Here is a 21,614-nt window from a genome sequence, read left to right on the forward strand (position 1 = left end):
GCAGCGGACACGGGATCGTGCCCCGGTCCGGGAAGATCCCACACGCCGCGGAGCGGCTGGGCCCGTGAGCCATGGCTGCTGGGCCTGCGCGTCCGGAGCCTGTGCTCCGCAATGGGAGAGGCCACAACAGAGAGAGGCCCGCGTACCGCAAAAAAAAAATAAAGGAAATACAATGGTGCTGAAAAGAGTCAATAAACAAATCATGTATTTCCTCTGTTCCTTTATTCCCATCCAAAAGGTCTCTGTTTATCCCTAGTAGAACTGATTAGAGGTCAAATGGGAGCATGTATGCAAAAAGGGTTTGAGAGGTAGAAAGCAATATAGAAATGAAAGATATTGTTGTTGCCATCTTACTGTTATTTCCATAATCGCCAGCTAGTTAATTCAACTGAAAGGAGCAAAAGGGAGGTTTGCCAGATGATTATGTAACCATAGTCCTATTGCTTAGTCTACAACCACTCAAAACACCTTTAAAGAAAAAGCTTGGGGCCCAAAGAGAAGCACAGAAGTAAAGAGGAGAAATCAGCACTCCAAGATAAGGAAAAATCAATGACTCAAGTGGCTTCACATGCTAAGCCCTTTGACGTGGCATCTTCTCTGCTATTTTCCATCACCTATTCCAGACATTCCCCACTTCAGTGCCTTACTATATGTAGGTTCCATTGGTAGTGCTAACAAGTGTGAATGATACAGAAGACAAGCCACTCAATTATCTCAACAAAGGGTTTACATTAGCATGTGTGAGAAAGACGCAGATAACCTCACCAAATTGTAATTTTTTTAATGCTTAATGCATCGTGAAATAATTTCCTCTAGCTATTGCATTATTTCCATGACATTAAAAAGCATAGTATTCGTCCTAAACATGAAAATTTGTGGTCTTTGTGTAATTTGTTTTGTATGCTTCAGCAAATTTTTAATAATTAATCTGGTTTCTGTCCCTGCCATTCTACTGACACTGCTCTCTTAAAAGGCATCAGTCACCATCTAATCGCTAAACCCCATTTCTTCTTGGTCTGTATCCTCCTTGAGCCCTCGATTGCAATCCTTGCTGTTGCTCAGCTTCTTCCTGGAATCCTCTCGTATTTTATCACACTGCATTCTCCAGGTCCTCCTATTGCCCAGATCAGTCCTGCAGTATCTTAATACCACTTCCTCTTCTTTCTACTGTCTCCTATAACCAGATTTTCCCTGAAAGTTCCCAGTGCTCTTCTTGTTTCTCCTGATGTGGTTTTTCTTGATGATCTTATCTCCTCCACAACACCTACTATTATCTCTGCAGGTCCATCCACATTCCTACTCTCAAATTCTCTCTAGCTGGGCTTCCAACCACCTCTCAAACTCAGCATATTCATAGGCAAGCCTACTCTTTCTCCGGATTTCCATATTTCCATGAATGGGGCCACCATCTTCCCAGTAGCCCAGGTTCTTGGAGATTCACATTTACGATGTTCATTTAACTTTTTCTGGACATTCTTCTGCTTCAAGCCACCATGGCATATTGCATGTAAACTCACTTATGGCATCTAACACATCCTCCTTTGTAATTTAGGCAATTGTGCATTTACCTATGTTCCCTACTCTATATAAGCTCCTTGAGAAAAACACCATGCTTTCCTCAACTTTGTACACCCTGCAGAGTCTAGCACAGAGTCTGGCGCATAAGTATGTTTAGTTGAGAAAGTAAACCTGAGCATTCATCGATACATTGTATTCACATGTTTCCACTGTCCTTTGCCATCTACAGTCAACAACGCTAAACTAAGATCATACTTAATCTCAGTACTCTGAGGAAAACTGTGAAAGAAACATTCTAAATAATACCACAACAAGCAGAGCTCTTGCTGTACTGAATTTATTGTGTGTGCAGTCCACAGTTTCAGCCATTGGTTCCATATGAAAAAAAAGTTTTTTATATTTGGAAGGGACACTGGAATGTGTGGGGAACCAAATTCACATCTCGTGCAAAAGCTATTCCCTTGGTCTGCTTCCTCAGTAGTGGAATCCCTTCTCTAGTTCCCTATAATTTGCTTGTTCTGTTATTACTCCCACACTCGGTTATGAGAGCTCTGTATTGTTAAAAGCTACACTCAAAACATTGCAACGTTAATTCAGTGAAAGCATGCACCTCTGAGGGTGACTCAGCGTTGTAAAGACGCCCACGCTCCTGTCTTTGCTGATCACTTCACCGACTCTGGATTTGGTGTTAACTGAGAACAGATCACGAGTTTTCGGTTTAGGAGCTGGCTTTTGTTTTGTTTGATAACGGAATAAGCAGGATAATGGAAAGTAACGTGGTCGAGCTGTCTGACATCCTGGCCAGCATTCCAATGGCAGATGCATGGCTTTACATCCACCAATAGGAGGAGAGCAGATGTTGGGTTTATTATAGCCTGGGGAACTGAAAAGAAGCTTGCATCAACCTGCACTCTCACACACACTGAGGTTTAAGAAAATTTGAACAAATCATTCCACTGGTCTCTTCTTACTTAAAGGGCTATAAACAGGTAAACTGATAGATTCCTACCTCTGCTCTAAGGATTTTTCCAGATTCATCATTTTATAGAAAAAAAATAAGCAGTTCATGCTCAAATCTGCATTTTCAAGAGCATTTCATCCAGCTCAACAGTAAATTTTTTTTTCTTTTGATGCCTGGCTAGTGGACAGTGTAATGCTAACATCCATACACCAACACCATTCATGTTGGAAAAGTTTAATTTACTAAGTCAATCAGGAACGCTACAACCACAGAATTGAAGACGTATTTACACCTCAAGTTTGTTTCACATCTAATAATCGTTGACAACATCTCAAGCTAATGTTTGGACATGAGCGGATTGTTGAACATTAGCTGAAAAGAGATCTCTCCCTGAAACAGTGCTGCCGGATTGTTTTTAAGGAAGTAAAGTTCAGACAGTATCACTCATCTGTTTACTCTTCCCCACTCCCTACAACCTACTTCTCCTACCTGTTTGCAAGCCGTCTTTCTTCACACTCCCACATTCCAGCCAACTGAACAACTCACTCCTCCCCTACACCATCTCTGGATTTTTGCCTCTGCACATTTGATGTTTCTGCTCTGATCTCACTCTCAAATCTCAGTTCCAATGCTACTTCCTCCACAAGCCTTGACCCTCTTTCGTCCAGCCAAAATCTCACTTATCTGTACCTCTCAAATAATTCACATCACTTTCTACTTTGCATTTTTAAATTATCTCTGCCTATCTTGATTTCTCCTGTTAACATGTAAACTCTCTAAGGAAAAATTCCACAGAGAATTCTCTTATATATATATATATATATATATATATATATATATATATATATATATTTAGATTTTTGCATGTAGAGGTCCATTAATATACCTTGGAATAAAAGCACAAATGCTTCCCAAGGTATAAATGAGAATGGAAAACTGTCTGTGGCTTCACTGTACTCTGCAGGTCAACAATCTCTGAGTTCTCCCCTGAGGTTAATAGTCATTGGTATGATTAGCATGGCCTCTTGTGACTTTCCTTCCTCAAAATGAGCCACTTCATGTTTGCTGGGTGCCAAGCTCATCCACTGTCAGTGGCTCTTTTTCAGCTTCATGACACAATTTCCATAAGCTCTGTTGAAAGCAAGTGTGAGGCGTGTGTTTTATAACTTGCCATGTAAAAGAGAAAAAAAAACCTACCAGTAAGTAGCAATTTTACTCTTTCTATTCTAAGGCAATGCCAGCGATCCTGAAGCAGCCAGCCCATGGTCACTAATGTCTTGCCAAGTGTTCTTAAATTATCAAGACCATTGATGTCAAAGCCAGTCATCCCCATTGTCTACTGTTTATTCAGTTGCCACATAATGTTTGTCATCAAACTAAGCACTTGAGTAAAAATGTACCTTAACTGTCGAAAGCACAGTCCCTGAGTTCTTGGAATTTTCTTCTGAGTCAGACCTCATTGGCATGAAGTGTCACCAGTGAGTTACAAAACTCAATTTTCACAAAAGAATCTGAAGTTAGATTTTTAAAGCAGTCACCTTGGAAGGCAACATAATTCCAATGATGTTGGCGTTGCCTAAAGTTATTTTAGAGCTTTAGAACTGATTTGTTTTTAAAGTCACCTTCTATGCCACATCTATTGTAATCTTTTATCAGAATTTAACATAATTACCACATTTTGTTTTGTTTTAACCTCAAGTGGAATTATCCAGCTTGATTACCCAGAACTGGCTCCAAATGACCGTTGGTGGTTTTTGGAAATCACATCCATCTTTGAAAGATGAAGATTTTCCACAACCAAGGACATTTCAAAGAAAATGCTAAAGGCCCCGGAGCTTATTCTAAACCTATTTTGAACAACAGCAGCGTTATTCAAGTAAACGTAAAATCTTACTGGGAAGGAAAAAAAGACTTGGAATGTTTGTATTTAGTAATATTTACTGTATGGTCACACTTAGCATGTTTCCCCAAAGAACTATAAAAGGCATATAGAAAACTCATTTGGGATTTTTTTCTTGCATTTACGCATATCACCTTTTAAAGAACATTTTCAATTATAAGAACACATCCTCTGATGAGAATTAACTTATGTGGGAGCCAAAACATTGGGTCTGAGAGCCAAACTGGACTCAGCAAAACCTACAAACACACCTGACAGCTGTGTAGTTATTGGGGAATGGCCCACAAATTTTAGTTGTTTCTTATGATTCAGTTTAATTTGATTTGGGTACTATAGGATCTCTCTCTTTTTCTAAATCATGCAAAAAGTTTAATGAATTAGGGCCACCAACATAGATGTTTTGCATCTCTGCAGACACTCTCCAAACCTGGTACATAAGCACTGGAACTTTAGCTGCCCTTGAACTTAGGGGCATTAAGATATCACAGTGGACCACATGGGATATTTGAGAGAGTGCAGCTGAGCCACACCATTTGGTCACATTATACTGTGTCATGAGGGGAAAAAATGATCAAGACCAAAGGTGGTGAGGTAGACCCAGTTTCCTATGTCGTGTAAGTGTACATTTTGCCAGTATTATATGTGTTACAAATACATATTGACTTTTCAACCACTTAGCTGACCTGCTAATGGTATAGAAAGAACCTACCTAGGACAATCAAAACAATCTAAGCTATGAATATGCTAAATAAAGTCCTGCAAGTAATACATTGCAGAATTATTATTATAAACATCATCTTTATAGAAATAATGCCTTAAGAAAATACCTCCAATATTACAAAGGTTATGAATTATTTAATGAAGAGTTCTAATAGTAAAATAGTTTCAATAGTTAAACAGTAGGGATTATAATAGCTCCATTTACTGAGCACCTATTATGTACATGTAGTGCATTCTTTCAGGTAACTATTAACTGTCCTCACTTGACAGGTAGAACAAATGAACCTCAGAGCTAGTAAATGGGTGAGGTCTATGCTGTGTGGCTAGACCCAAAGTGAAGGTCTTCCCTGGAGCCTAATTTCTGTAAATTTATCTCAGTTTTCACGAATAATTTGAGTGGTAATAAGAGAAAGAAGGAAAGGAGAGAGGGAAGGAAGGAAGAAAAGAAGCAAGGAAAGAAGGAAGAAGGGAAGGAAGGAAGGAGGGAAGGGAGGAAAAGAGGGAGGGAGGGCAGGAGGGAGGGAAGGAAGAAGAAGGAAATAGGTACTGCAACATAATATCCATTGCAGATACTCTATTCGTGGTTTCAATGATTCCATCTGCAAACTGACAATTATTTACATGCTATTAGTTCTCTCTTTTTAGTGAGTCCAAAGGAGTACACAGTCATTTGCCAAAGTGAGAAGGGAGTTGTTGCTGGTATAAAACAATGCTAACTCCATATATTATAGTCCCTACCTTCCTGAGCTTATATTCTGTAAGAGAGTTTGTCTTTTTTTTCTCACTAACACATCCCCAGTGTGTTAGTGGCACAGTGCCTGTCAAAAATTGTGCCCAATATATTTTTCACAGAACTAGAACAAATAACTTTACAACTTGAATGGAAACACAAAAGAACCCAAATAACCAAAACAATTTGAGAAAGAAGAACAGAGCCAGAGGAATCATGCTCTCTGGCTTCAGATTATACTACAAAACTGCAGTAATCAAAACAGTATGGTACTGGCACAAAAACAGACATATAGATCAATGGAACACGTTAGAAAGCTCAGAAATAAACCCACACATTTACAGTCAATTAATCTACAACAAAGGAGGCAAGAATATACAATAAAGAAAAGACAGTCTCTTCAGTAAGTGGTGCTGGGAAAACTGGACAGCTATATGTAAAAGAATGAAATTAGAACACTCTCTAATACCATATACAAGAATAAACTCAAAATGGATTAAAGCCCTAAAAGTAAGACCAGATACTATAAAACTCCTAGAGGAAAACATAGGCAGAACACTTTTTGACATAAATCACAGCAATATTTTTTGGACCCGTCTCCTACAGTAATGGAAATAAAAACAAAAATAAACAAGTGGGACCTAATGAAACTTAAAAGCTTTTGCACAGCAAAGGAAACCATAAACAAAACAAAAAACAAACTACGGTCTGGGAGAAAATATTTGCAAATGATGGGCTTGACAAGTGTTTAATTTCCAAAATATACAAATAGCTCATACAGCTTAATATCAAAAAACAAAAAACCCAATCAAAAAATGGGCAGAACTAAATAGACATTTCTCCAAAAAAGATGCATATTTGGTTAACAGGCACAAGAAAAGATGCTCAACATCATTAATCATCAGAGAGATGCAAATTAAAACCACAATGAGCTAGCACCTCACACCAGTCAGAATGACTATAATCAAAAAGAACACAATAGGGCTTCCCCGGTGGCGCAGTGGTTGAGAGTCTGCCTGCCAATGCAGGGGACACAGGTTTGTGCCCCGGTCCGTGAGGATCCCACATGCCGCAGAGCGGCTGGGCCCGTGAGCCATGGCCACTGAGCCTGCACATCCGGGGCCTGTGCTCCGCAACGGGAGAAGCCACAACAGTGAGAGGCCTGCGTACCGCAAAAAAAAAAAAAAAGAAAAGAAAAAGAACACAAGTAACAAATGTTGGCGAGGATGTGGAGAAAAGTGGACCCTTATGCACTGTTATTGAGAATGTAAATTGGTGCAGCCACTATGGCAAACAGTATGGAGGTTTCTCAAAAGACTAAAAATAGAACTACCATATGACCCAGCAATTCCATTCCTGGGTATATATCCAAAAACACGAATCTGAAAAGATACATGCACCCTAATGTTCATAACAGCATTATTTACGATTGCCAAGGTATGGAAGCAAGTGTCCATCAACAGATAAATATAAAGAAGATGTGGTATATATATGTGTGTGTGTGTGCGTGTGTGTGTGTGTGTGTGTGTGTATGGTAAAATACTACTCAGCCATAAAAAAGAATGAAATTTTGCTATTTATAACAACATGGAGGGACTTGGAGAGTATCATGCTAAGTGAAATAAGTCAGACAGAGAAAGACAAATACTGTATGATATTACTAAATACTGTATGATAGCTTTTCTGGTCAGTAGCCTGAGAGGGTAAAAGGAATGATGTCTGTGTCACTAGTCTAGTGTCAGAACTGCTGTAGTCACTGGTAGTTCCACATGGGAAGAAACAGTGGATAGAAGGATGGCTGTGATGATGGCATTTCTTAGGACACCTTTGGATTAATCATGAAAACAGCTACTCTCTGAGCAGCTGCGGGCAGCGTTTAGTACATAAACCGTGTAAGTTACTGTAAATATGTTGACAGAATTATACTTGCTCGTTTCCAGGTGACCTCTAGAAATGATTCGCTATTCACTTGACCCAGAAAATCCCACAAAATCATGCAAGTCGAGAGGTTCAAGTCTTCGTGTTCACTTTAAGAACACTCATGAAACAGCCCAGGCCATTAAGGGTATGCCACCAAGTATCTGAAGGATGTCACTTTAAAGAAGCAGTGTGTGCCATTCCATCATTACAATGGTGGAGTTGGTAGGTGTGCCCAGGCCAAACAGTGGGGCTGGACGCAGGGTCTGTGGCCCAAAAAGAGTGCTGAATTTTTACTGCATATGCTCAAAAATGCAGAGAGTAATGCTGAACTTAAGGGCTTAGATGTAGATTCTCTGGTCATTGAGCATATCCAGGTGAACAAAGCCCCCAGGATGCGGCACAGGACTTATAGAGCTCATGGTCGGATCAACCCATACATGAGCTCTCCGTGCCACATTGAGATGATCCTTACTGAAAAAGAACAGATTGTTCCTAAACCAGAAGAGGAGGTTGCCCAGGAGAAAAGGATATCCCAGAAGAAATTGAAGAAACAAAAACTTATGGCCCAGGAATAAATGCTGCAAAAAATAAATGCAAATAAAAGTTAAAAAAAAATACTGTATGATATCACTTATATGTGGAATCTGAAATATACAACAGTCTAGTGAATATAACAAAAAAGAAACAGACTCACAGATATAGAGAACAAACTAGAGGTTACCAATGGCAGGGGGAGCAATATAGGGGTGGGGGAGTAGGAGGTATACACTACTGCATAGAAGATAGGCTCAAGGATGTATTGTACAACACAGGGAATATATCCAATATTTTATTGTAACTGTAAATGGAAAGTAACCTTTTAAAATTTTATTTTAAAATTTTTTAATAAAATTAAATTAAAAAAACCAGACTCACAGTTATAGAGAACAAACTAGTGGTTACCAGTGGAGAGAGGGAAGTGGGGAGGGGCAAGATAGGGGTAGAGGATTTTTTTTTTTTAACTTTTTTCTTTTTTGGCTGCACCACACAGAATGTGGGATCTTAGTTCCCCGACCAGGGATTGAACCTGCGCCACCTGCATTAGGAGCACAACGTCTTAATCACTGGACTGCCAGGGAAGTCCCAGGGGTAGATGATTAAGAGGTACAAACTACTAAGTATAAAATAAGCTATAAGGATATATTGTACAACTCAGGGAATATAGCCAATATTTTATAATAACTATAAACAGAATATAACCTTTAAAAATTGTGAATCACTATGTTGCACACCTGAAACATATTATACATCAACTATACCTCAATAAAAAGAATAATAAGAAACTTTTAAAAAACTGTGCCCAATAAATATTTGTTGTTGAAAGCATGTTGAAAGAGTATTTTGAGGGGGGTTATGGGCAAGTTTAGGGATGAGGCTGCCTGGGACAATCATAGAGCAACAGAAACCACCCCTACTCAAAAGAACCTCTCAGGGACCTACCACCACTTGGAATTCCAATTGTGTTAATAGGTTTCTCTTTGAAAAGGTAAGATAGAAGGCATTCACATCTCAGTGCCAATGTTTTTATTAGGTAAACATCTTTTGGAGGGACAGGGGGAGTCAAAGAGAAGGGATTGGGGAGTTTAAAAATTTAACTAAGAAAAAGATTCCTATTGCTCCCCCAACTTCCTCCCCTCTTCACTCCAACTTCTTAATAAGTTGTCTTCTTGGGCAAGAGAGTCCTTTATTAAACAAGACTGAAATGTATCTAACTGGCATATCAGTGTCTGAATAAGAAGATGCCTCAATTTGTGCCTGACCTGAGATCTAACTTCTGCTACTTTTATGCATAACTACAAATGTGTATTCTTAGCCTAAGTGTTTTTGTTTTGTTTTGTTTTAATTTATTTGGCTGCTTCAGGTCTTAGTTGCGGCATGTGGGATCTAGTTCCCTGACCAGGGATCCAGCCCAGGCCCCCTGCATTGGGAACGTGGAGTCTTAGCCACTGAACCACCAGGGAAGTCCCTAGCCTAGTTTTACTAATTCACTAATTCACCATTTGGCTTTAACTGTATAACAACATCTATGTCTTAAGCTGTGATTCTCACAAATTATTTTCCCAAGTGCATGGAATATAGTAATATAGAGTTATAAATAAACACACAACATAGTGCAAAATAACCTACATTCTTCTCAATAGGAATTGGTTTGCTCTGAGTCTTTAGCAGTGTCATGGAAAAAGTGATGCTCTTACGTTCACAAGTCTCCAAGTCCTAGCCCTGCTATTTATTATGTGTTTGACCTTGGGCAGGTCACAGCCTCCCTGAGCTTCATTTTCCCCATCTGTAAAATTTTATAATAGCGTGTACCAAATGGAGCTGGTGGGAAAATTAAGGCAATAACATATGGGAAAGTACGTTAAAAACTATAGAACTCTATACAAATATAAAGTACTATCATCATTTGAAGAAGCAGAATTATAGGAGTTAAACAAACTTGGATTCCAATCCTGGCTCCACTGTTTTTGAGTGGTGTGACATTATGCAATTATATAATCTGAATTTCAATTTTTTAGTTTGTAAAATAGAGGTAATAATAAAGACCTCAAAGGTGTGTTGTAAGGATAAAACAAGACAGTTCTCCTGGAGTACTACCTGGAACACAGTAGGTACTCAATAAATGTTAGCTCCCTTTTCCTTCCCTGCTGCAGTTTTAAATGCCTTTATTTTCGTTAAATCAGAATCACTTCCACCACTGTCTTGCCCAGTAATAGCCAAGATGAATCCTGAGGATATGATGAAACAACAAAGCAGAAAATCAATGATAAGACCTAAGTTGTGGTATTTTCCCATCCAGTAGTAATCTCTCATTGTGCTGGAACCATCAACAGCTAATTACATCAAGTGCCAAAACAACAGCCAAGGAAACAGCATGAAGCAACCATGGCAAGGTAAATTAACCTGGAAAGCTACCATAAAAATATGAGGAATAACCCTGAAAATATTCCTATTTGTACTCAAAAACATAATTGCAAATTGCTTAGGCAAGCAGGGTATGTTCAATTAGATTCTTGAAATTTTATCAGACAAATGGTTTTGGCTCCCTAAGACCTTGTGGTGTCCTGGGCTCACAGTACACAAGCTATTGTGCAAATTATTTGGGATTGCTTCTTACCAGAATTTTTTTAAATGCAAAATATTGTCTACTCTGCCACTAAGCTCTGCTGTGTGTTATTTGCTAATTAAGGATGCAGACAGCCTGTGCAGTAATGGTGATTGATGTCTGCTGCACGTCTTAGTGAGAAGGATGGTGAGGACAAGCATTAGCTGCAGCCCACAAGAGAAACGAGGTAATTGGCATTGCTCACTGCACTGCAAATCACGTCTTCCTGGAATTACAGAAGAGGCACTTAAGAATAGAGAATTATCCTGCATAAAATTGTAGTTGTGGGGGGCTTCCCTGGTGGTGCAGTGGTTGAGAGTCCGCCTGCCGATGCAGGGGGCGCGGGTTTGTGCCCCGGTGCAGGAAGATCCCTCGTGCTGCGGAGCGGCTGGGCCCGTGAGCCATGGCTGCTGAGCCTGCGCGTCCGGAGCCTGTGCTCTGCAACGGGAGAGGCCACAACAGTAAGAGGATCCCGTACCGCAAAAAAAAATTTTAAAAATTGTAGTTGTGCTCATGCTGAAGAACAATGCTGTGAGGTACTGTTTTCAATTATTTTTGTTATATAAATTAATGACAATGTAATTTTTAGCATTTCACTTCAGTTCACATCACAATACTGATAATAATAATAATAGTTCATTTCTGACTTTTTAACATGGACCTCGTTTCATCTCTTGTGTTTTAAACTTTTTTGTGTCTGGAGATCAGCCTTCTAATCTGGATTTATACATGCTAGCTCGAAACCAACAATTTTAATGGTAATGGTAATAACTGTCCTTGAAATAATGAGAAACACTTAATGAATAAAGATCAAGTTCAACAGCCAAGCGTTGGCTCTTGGCCCACTCCCACCATCCTGCAGCTCAATCTCTCAGTAACTCACTTCTTTCCTCTAAAATGAAACACAGTAATTATCATTAATTAACAAACGCCACACACAGGTAATACAAGTGACTGTACCAGGTATCATGTCGATTCGGCAGCATTAGAAGAGATTTGCCTGCAGAGACCATGCCTACTACTAATGAAGAAACACAAAAAGTGGTCTCTGCTCTGAAGAAGACACTTTCTACCCCAAATTAATCTTATAAAGCAGATTTCTCTAAAAAGTGTGGTCTCTTTATCTATGCTCTCTGACTTATCCAACAAACAAATCAAAAAGTAGAGTTAAAATGTTCAACTGGGGACTGGTTCAATAAACTACAGCATACCCAAACAATGAAATATATTGTACAATCATAGAAAAGAAAGGAGGAGTGGATGAATACTGTGACTTCGTTTATGTAAAAAGAAGGAAAAGATGAAAGAAAGAAAGAAAGAAAGAAAGAAAGAAAGAAAGAAAGAAAGAAAGAAAGAAAGAAAGATGAAAGTTAAGAGAGTAGATTTAAAAAATTATCACCACACACATACAAAATATGTAACTATGGGAAGTGGTGGTTGTGTTAACCTTATTGTGGTAATCATTTCACAATATGTATGTATATATCAAACCATATACATTGTATACCTTAAACTTACTCAATGTTGTACATCAATTATATCTCAATAAACCTGGAAAAAATAAAAATAAATAAATAAAAAGAGGCTCTGGTGAGAGACTCAGAGAGCTTCTATCTCTTGGTTTCCATCAAGAGAAAAAGGAAAGAGAAAGAAAGAGAGAGAGAGAAAGAAAGAAAAAGAAAGAAACAAAGAAAAGAAGAAAGAAACAAAGAAGGAAAGAGAAAGGAAAAGGAAAGAGAGAGAAAGGGAGGGAAGGAGGGAAGGAGGGAGGTAGGAAGAAAGAAAATAAGCATATATATGTTTATATTAATTGAAAATTTCTGGAAGTGTTCTTATAGATCCTCTTCATTTATTCATATTATTTACCTTGTTTGCTTATTACTTTTTAAGTGAAAGCAGGCGTAGCTTGGATCTAAAGTTCTCCAAGCTCTGCAAATCTGTTTTATCTTATTGCTGCTTTGATCAGGAGCAACTCCATTCCAATACAGATTCCGATGTGTCTCTTTTCTCCCATGGAGCACATCAGTGAAGGGACAGAAGGAAACAAGAATGACAGACCTGGCCTCTCTCTGACCATGACACGAAATGTGAGAAAACATGTCTACTCACATTTACCTAATGATTTCCAAAAGTCAGAAAGAATGCAATAACTGGATTTTGTAAGAGGCTAGGTGATTTTTTAAGGGGGAGGGAAGGTCAGATAAACTGGCACTACGATTGAAAGTGGTCCTGAGTGAATCAGAATCAGCCTTGGTACATTTCGATGCATTCTCTTTAAAAGGCAATTTTGACCAATTCTGAAAAGAAAGGAGGGAGTAAATCGGAGACTTAGGGTTCAATAGGACAGAAGAAACTGAGTCGTTTGGGGCTATTTCATGCTCCAAGTGAAGAGCAGTGTCACTAAGCAGTGGGTTCACAGCTATGCTAAAAAAAAAAAAATTTAAAGGTGAGTAACAAGCCCAGCTAGGTGGGGCTCAAAGTGGGGCAAATCCAACCACTGGGCCATTGTTCCCTGATTAAGAGCCACCGTCCACCTGAGACAACAACTCAAGCTAGGATCACAGAGCTGAACAAGAATTGGAAAGCTCCTTCAGCACTTGGCCTTCAAGTCCTCTGGCTTTGCAGGGACAGAAACGTCAGGGACAACAAGACTCATTGTTCCCTTACCCGGTTCTACCTCACTCTGCCTTCTCTGCCTTAGTAGAGTTGTAGAAATTTAGAGCTGAACAATCCTCTCATTCCTCCAATGTGGAGAGAGAGGCTAGGGGCGGGGAGTGATTTGCTCACACAGCTAGTTATTAGCAGAGTGGTAATTAGAGTTTTGTCCTTAGTCCCACAGTGGGTGTTCTACTATAGCAGTGGCCTCCTGTTCTTAAGTCTCCTAATGTTACCCAAAGTGAATGAATTGCTTATCCCTGAGGTGCTAATAGCAAACAGTGGTCCAATGTTGCCTTTCAACCAGCAGCTTCTGAATTTTAAACATTTCCTGGAATGAAATAGTTGACTTCAAAGGCATGAATCTCAAATGATGGGAATTATAGGGAACAGTGCTGTCTGCTACCAGCACTTCCTCTCATTTCTTTGCCTTTCTTCACTGAAGTCGCACAGCCAGCAGGGATGCCAACAAACTTGAACTTGATTAAGTTGGAGGGGTTGATGGCATGAGCTTCCACAGGCAGCTCCAAACTTCAAGGTTGTACACATTATGTCTGATTTTGTAACTAGTGGGCTCTCCACCTAGTGCCAGGGCTATTTTTCTGAGTCAGTTTCATTGTTTGGAAAATAAATAAAAGAAATATCTTCATTTCCCAAAGATATAATTTTAAATTCAGATGTTTAGAAATACGTTGCAGTAAATAACTGCAGAAAAGAAACAGACATTGGATATTAGCATTTTCAAACAGAGCAGGGAAAAGCTTTTTTTCTTTCAAGTAAGGATTAAGAGTTCTACTTGCAAATGGAGAAAGATGACTAAATATTGACATTGTTCTTTACTATAATTAGAATTATATATACAAGAAATGGTTGACTCAATAAGTCAGACAAAAGCACACCTAAAGCAATTCTCTCTGCATGTGAACAGCAAGGAATGATGCCTCAGAGTGAGGTATTAGAAATATTCAAGCCCCTTTATTCTGAATTGCAAAAATTACCTAAGATTCTTCATTTGCAAAAAGATGACCTCTCAGGTCCTCTCCAGCTCACAGGGAGCTTTTCTTCCTTCAGCAGGAAAGGAATTAGTCAAGTTAGCTAATTGCAGTGAATCAGTGACAATATGACTTTTACCCTGGGCGATCCTTTCATGTCTTTCCGTGCTAAGAAAGTCCCTGGATTTAAATGAAAACCCACATGGTTTCATTTGTAGCTTCAGAAATAGGAACGAGCTATTTTTCCTTATAACAAACCATTTATCTCAGAAGGCAGAATAGTGAGAAGCTTTCCAGATCTTTTTATACTGTTTTTTCAGTTTCCATTGTGTTGAAATCTGTTGACTAATTGTTCAAATAGAGTACTGTCACAGGATAGATCCCATAGGAGATCCCCTGGGTTTGAGAAACACAGAATAGCATATTTGGTAAGAATACTGCCTTCCCATAGCAATGTGTTAATTTCCTTTCAATGAAAAACAGATTCACCAATTCAGAGGGTTACATTCTTCTGAATATTTTCTTTTTCTTCTAATCACACTTAACTTTCGAATTAGGATTTGCGTAGGGCAATTAAATTGTTCCTAGTAAACATTTTAGTGCCCAAAACAATCTGATTCTTACACGTAGCCTTTCCTTGAAATAAGCACTTAAGATTTTTTGTTTGTTTAATATACCTCCCTCACAATTAAATGCATATCCTAGTTGTAGGGAAATTTACCACCACTGTCCCCAAAATTTAGATGGCAAATATAATTATAATGAGGAGGGGCGGAGGGAGAAACTCAATAGTTTCTGCTTCCTGAGAACTATAGCTTCCTAAGAACTTAACTTTGAAAAATGTGAGGTTGTTTTGTTACTTGAATTTGGATCAACATTACTGTTCCCTGCCTAAGAAGGAGTGTTGTCTAAAAAATGAAGAATAAACTTGAACCTCTGACCATAATGCTTCAAGTACCTATTTATTGCTGCCATCATGGTTTTCTTCCACTCAGTAAATTATCCATTCTGAAAAGTAAATTACATTTTTATAGTCCTTTGCAAATAACTTTTATATGTATTATCTCATTTAATCCTAACAACAAACCCATCAAATAGGTAATTGTCATCCCCACTTTACAGATGAGAAAACTAAGCCCAAGAGGTTAAGTGCTACTTAAAGCAGACTTTCTAACTCTAAATCCAGTGTTCTTTGCACTAAGCAAACTGCTTCAGATTGTTAGAAATATCAAATTTTGCATGAGGTCTGTGAGTGGTAAAACATGTTTAAGATCAGTTATCACTAAGGGGAATTAATAAGTATGAGCTCCAGAGGACATGACCAAACAGTTATATCCGTTTGTGTGTTCCTCCAAAGAATCCAGGAGCAGACTAGAAGCAGAGCTGGAGGTAGATGGCCATCAGAAACAGAAAGGTCTTGGCAGGTACCAATCTCTGCTAGGGAGCTGGGACCGAGAGCAGGAAGTTCAGGTCCAAGAGTCCTAGAGAGTAAGGTAGAATGCTAACCCCAAAGAGGGTTGTATCTCAAGTCAAGGACATGGGCAAAAGGGAACAAGTCAGGGGCCTAACGACTATAAGTAACATTCACTTATTTACATTACATTATAGCTATTGTATTATATGATATGCATTACATACATTAAGTATTATATTTATTACATTATATCTATTTATTTATGTGTATCATATTATCCTTTAAATATAGTGTAATTAACTAGGGGGAAGCTCCGACACTAGGGCCAAAATTTGGAGGTCTTCCATTCACCCTACTCTACCCCATGGCCTAGGGCACCCAGGACAATTATTGTTTCCGATACACAATAAGGGGCTTGGGAACAAACGAATCTATATTGGGTCCCCATATGAGATAATCGGTCTAGGCCATGATTAGCCCCATCCTGAAAATCTAGGCCCCTCTTTCTCCTCCTTCCTCCTGCCCTTGTTTTGGAGAGCTCGTGGACAGCTAACCTCACCATGCCTGTCACGCAGAGCTGCCACAAAAGGCTATGCAGGCTGTGCACTACTTGGGGGGACACATCACAAGGCACTAGCATCCTCATTATTTGGTCACACATCCCCCTCCCTGCCAGGTGCAAATCCCTCCTACAATCTGCCTTCTGTATTTTCATCCATGGTTCATCACTTCACCCAAGCCCTGCAATTCTCTTTTGCCATTGCCTTTCATTTCACCTGTCTAATAAAATCCCAATCCTGTCTTCTCTACTCCTATATTCAAGCTACAGGGGACTCCTGGGGGAAAAGACACTGCTGTGCATACTGGATGTGGTTAAAATATATGGACTCCACCAGCAGAAATGCTATATAAGCGTAAAATAAAACTTCTATTGTGTTAAACCACTGGAAAAAACATGATTTCAAAAAAAAAAAAAAAAGAGAGAGACATCAGTCATGCCTACAGGTTCTCCCAGGGAGCCCTCTCACTCTTTCAGTTTCCTCACTCTCCTCCAACCTCCTACTCCATCCCCGACCCACTCCCTCTGAACCAAAGACTAAGCCTCCTACTTCCCAAGACAATGGTGACAGAAGAGAATTCCCTCAGCTTCAGTCCCTCCATCTTCCTGCATTCATACCCATCTGTCTCTTTCCCTCCTGCCCCAAGGCAAGAAGGGTCTCTCCTATCCACAGCCAACACCTCCCCACAGCTGCTCCCTAACCCACCTTAGAGACTCTTTTCTCTCTCTCTCTCTCTCTCCAATTACCACCCCTATCATCTTCTTTCTCTGCTGGCTCTCTACCACCAGCATTTAAACAGCTTACCCTTCAACTCCACAGGTGTCTCTACCTATCATCTCCATCTATCCCTTTTTACCTCTCAATTTCTTGAATCCACTAGCTTCCCAAACTCCTATCCTCTTGAATCTTCCCACCTGAATTCTACTCACTCTCCTCCATTCCTCACCTCCCATTCACCTCTCAGTCCTCTGCAACCTGGCTTCTGCCAAACATTCCACTAAAACTCTTCTCGCCAAAGTGCTCCCTGTCACAAATGGAGTTTTTTCCCTTCTTGTCTCACGCACTTTCTTAGCAGCATTTGTTGATCGCTCCTGCTTTCTGAAGTGACGCCCCCCTTTTGCTTAGATAACACTGGGCACTTCTGGATTTTCTCCTGCCTCTCCAGTTACTCCTTCTCGATATCCTTCAAGGGCTCTTCTTTCACTCACGTCTCTTCAGTGATGGTCTTTCTCGGTGTTCTTGGAACCTCTCTTTTTCTCCATCTACTCAGCATCCCTGGATAATCTTAACTCTACTTCTAGACCTTTAAGTATCCTTGTAATGCTGACTACTTCTAAATCTTGTCTTCAGAATTGAATAGCCAGCTACTCAAAAGACATTTGCACAAGCACTTCAAAGACCACATGTGAACTCGTTGTTTCCCCAGCCCATCCTGTTCCCCTAGTGGTCTTTCCCAGTGGCCACTCAGTGGAGCAGAGGATGGAGCAAGAAGCTCAGCATCTTCCCAGCAGGGGCTGCAGGCAGAGCAGACTTCTTCCCGCTGGACCCCTCCAAGTAGATGTCTGCACTGCAGCAGAGTGATCTGTTTAAAGTGGCAACTTGATGCATAATTGCCCTGTTTATCCTGAGGGCAACAGGAATTCAGTAAATGTTTTTAAAGTCCAAACTCCTTACCATGGCACACAAGAGTTTTCTTTGGCCACTCCCCATCTTTCATTTCATACTATAGCTAAATGATAGCAAACCCTTATTCTTATGCAATATGCCCAGCATCATTCTAAGTACTTGAACATATTAAGTTTATTATTCCTCACAACAATCCTATAAGGCAGGTTCTATTATTATTTCTATTTTATGGATGAGGAAGCTGAGGCAGAAAGAGACTAAGCGTCTTGCCCAAGGTGACATAGCAGCAGTCTGAATTCAAACCTATGCGGTCTGGCTTTGAGATCATGATCTTAACTACTATGTTATATTGCCAAACAGAGCTACTTAGAGTTCCTGGAACATGCTATTCTCTGCTTAACCTCCGGCCTGTCTCTCTCTCCATATATATATATAGATGGATGGATAGATATAGATAGATAGTTAGATAGATAGACAGATAGATGATAGATAGATAGATGATAGATAGATAGATAGATTGATGATAGATAGATGATAGATAGATGATAGATAGATAAGCAGATAGATGATAGATAGATGATAAGTAGATAACACACACACACACACACACACACACACACACTTCTCCCTACATACTTAGGTAACTCGTCATCCTTCAGATCTTAGTACAGAAATCAACTCTTCTGGGAAGCTTTTTTTCTGACCCCCCCTTCTGTACGCACACTATGTTCCCACTGTTGGTGCCTCCCCTAGGGGCTCCCACAGCATCCTGCCCTTGAGCCTGTCATGGCACTTAGCACTCTACTGTGATTGCTGGTTAACTTGTACATCTTCACTTCAAAATTGAAAGACTCTCAAGACAAGGACTATGTCTTGGTATTTGTTGTGTCTCCATAGCTTTACACAGTGCCTGGCACATAGTAGGGGATGAATGGTAGCAGAGGTAGGTGTTGAATAAGTACTTGGCAAATGTTCTAATGACATCATCAGACAGAATGAATGAGCCTGAGTTGTCCAGATACTGGCCTAGGGCTCTTTAAATTGCTCCAGACCTGACCGAGAGCTGTTCCCAAACATAAGTGTAGGACTGAGCCTAAGAGTGAGGGCTTGGGGATTCCAGCTGTTAAGACCAAAGAAGAGGAGATTGATGAGAGCCAGGAGGAAACTAAAGCATTAGCCTTGATAGGAGCCTGAACGGATCTTATAAAACGGATTAGGATATAAGAAAAATGAAAGCAGATAAGCAGGAAGGACAGCAAAGGATTAAAGAGAACATTATTCTGGGAGGTTAAAATAAAGAGGGACTGTGGGAATTTGATATGGGAGCTTTATCTAAATTTAAGCTGTGGAGTTGAAGGTTTCCCACCCCACATGACTGATTTGGAAAATGTAACCAATTCGACAGCAGTCGTAGTGTATTCACAGTAAGTGTTTTTATATGATCTGAAGGGTCCTCCAAATGACGATAATGGTTCTTTGCGCATAGGTAGGGGCAAGCCTGGTATTTTTCTGTGTTTATTTGTAGCTCTGGAGAGTAGTGCTGGAGTCAACACAGCGAAGGATAAAACTCCTATTCTAGTTGAAGGTCCATTAGCAACCCTTTGGTATGCTTTCTGGATGAAGATTGATCTTAGGTTATAATCATTCCATTCACCAACTCTTTTAATACGGTGCCTGGGTCTAGGGCAGAAACATTAACAGTACTGTGGCAGCCCAGGCTACGAAAAGCATCTCGGTGAGAAAAATCAGGGCAGTTATCACCACAAGCATTAAAATAGCAGAAATATGAGAAACATGTCATGTTTTTGTACCTATTTTAATGAACATTCATATTTACAATAAATCTTCTTATAATTCTGTTAAATATCCTTCTTTATATTAAATTCATTAGCACAGATTCATTCATTTAAAATATGTGATAATCAGTCCTAAGTTTGAAATATAAAAGGGAGTTTTGCCTCTCAATACAGTTTTACTTTTCCCTCAATAGAAGTCTTGCACTTTTTTGTCAGATTGCGATATTATATAAAAAGCACTTAGAGGGGGAGGGAGAGTACAGACTACTGGGTGTAAAATAGGCTACAAGGATGTATTGTACAACACGGAGATTATAGCCAATATTTTGCAATAACTGTAAAAAAAAAAAAAAAAAAGCACTTACAACAGTGCCTGGCACATAACAAGGGCTGTACCGTGTTAAATGTTATGCTGTGCTTGTTATGAAATTAAGACTTCAAGAAAATAGTTTACCTCAAGAACATAAACAGTTATTATTAAAGACTTTTTAAAAATGTCTCCATTTTTTGCTCAATGGGTACACCGTTTCAGTCATGCAAGATGAAAAAGTTTTAGTGAACTGATGTGCAAAATTCTGCATACAGTTAACAACTCTTTAATGTACAGTTAAAAATTAAAAGGGTGGGCTTCCCTGGTGGCGCAGTGGTTGAGAGTCTGCCTGCTAATGCAGGGGACATGGGTTCGAGCCCTGGTCTGGGAGGATCCCACATGCTGCAGAGCAACTGGGCCCCGTGAGCCACAACTACTGAGCCTGCGCGTCTGGAGCCTGTGCTCCGCAACAGTGAGAGGCCCGCGCACCGTGATGAGGGGTGGCCTCCGCTCAGCACAACTAGAGAAAGCCCTCACACAGAAATGAACACCCAACACAGCAAAAATAAATTAATTAATTAATAAACTCCTACCCCCAACATCTTCTAAAAAAAAAAAATTAAAAGGGTAAATTCATGTTATGTGTTTTTCACCACAATAAAATATCTGTGTCCAAAAGTTCTGCTAATTGCAAGTGAGTCTCATCTGTTCATTTAAGTAAGTCCAGAAGAATCTCTTTTTGGAAATTTCCAGTAAATGACAGTAATAAGGGTACCTGTATTGCTGGGATATCAGGAGCTGCTGTTAACAAGTAAATTCCCACTATCCTGCAGTTATTACACATTTTGAGATCTATTTCTTGTTCATGTAGTGCTTCTGGTTGGCAGACAGCTTTCTTCTAGATGGTGACTTGGGGACCCAGGTTCAATTCATCTGCGGCTTCACCTCCATTAGGCCCCCATTGTCATGTGCCTCCAGCCAGATGGAGGAGGACAAAGAAGAAAGGGAAGAGGAAATTGCAGATAGAAAGGCATACTTGCTTCTTTAAAGGCTTGGCCCTGAAGTGACAAAAGTCACTCCTCACATTCCATTGGCCAGAAATGTCTCATGGCCCGCCCCTAGATGCAAAGGAGGCTGGGAAATCCAGACCCTAGCTCAGCAGCTATGCTCTCACCACAGCTCTAACCACGAAAGGGACAAGGGATTTTGATGGACAGCTGGCCGTCTCTGCCACAGCACTTGAAAATAGCTTTTAAAAACATGTTTAGGGCGTCCCTGGTGGTGCAGTGGTTGAGAGTCCGCCTGCCGATGCAGGGGACACGGGTTCGTGCCCCGGCCCGGGAAGATCCCATATGCTGCGGAGCAGCTGG

At 39.9% G+C, this 21,614-nt stretch overlaps 1 non-coding gene and 1 pseudogene across 1 annotated transcript; both read left to right on the forward strand.

Annotated features, from left to right (window-relative positions):
• Positions 1-7,589: 7,589 nt before the first annotated feature.
• On the forward strand, positions 7,590-8,354 carry LOC113629204 (60S ribosomal protein L17 pseudogene; annotated as a pseudogene).
• LOC113605248 (small nucleolar RNA SNORD58) lies at positions 7,628-7,693 on the forward strand. The gene has a single exon (XR_003427124.1). It is a non-coding gene; the product is annotated as a small nucleolar RNA SNORD58 (small nucleolar RNA).
• Positions 8,355-21,614: the final 13,260 nt, after the last annotated feature.

Source organism: Aethalodelphis obliquidens, unplaced genomic scaffold, assembly GCF_003676395.1.
Source record: "Aethalodelphis obliquidens isolate GAN/ISIS:26980383/991018 unplaced genomic scaffold, ASM367639v1 scaffold2, whole genome shotgun sequence".
NCBI lineage: Eukaryota > Metazoa > Chordata > Mammalia > Artiodactyla > Delphinidae > Aethalodelphis > Aethalodelphis obliquidens.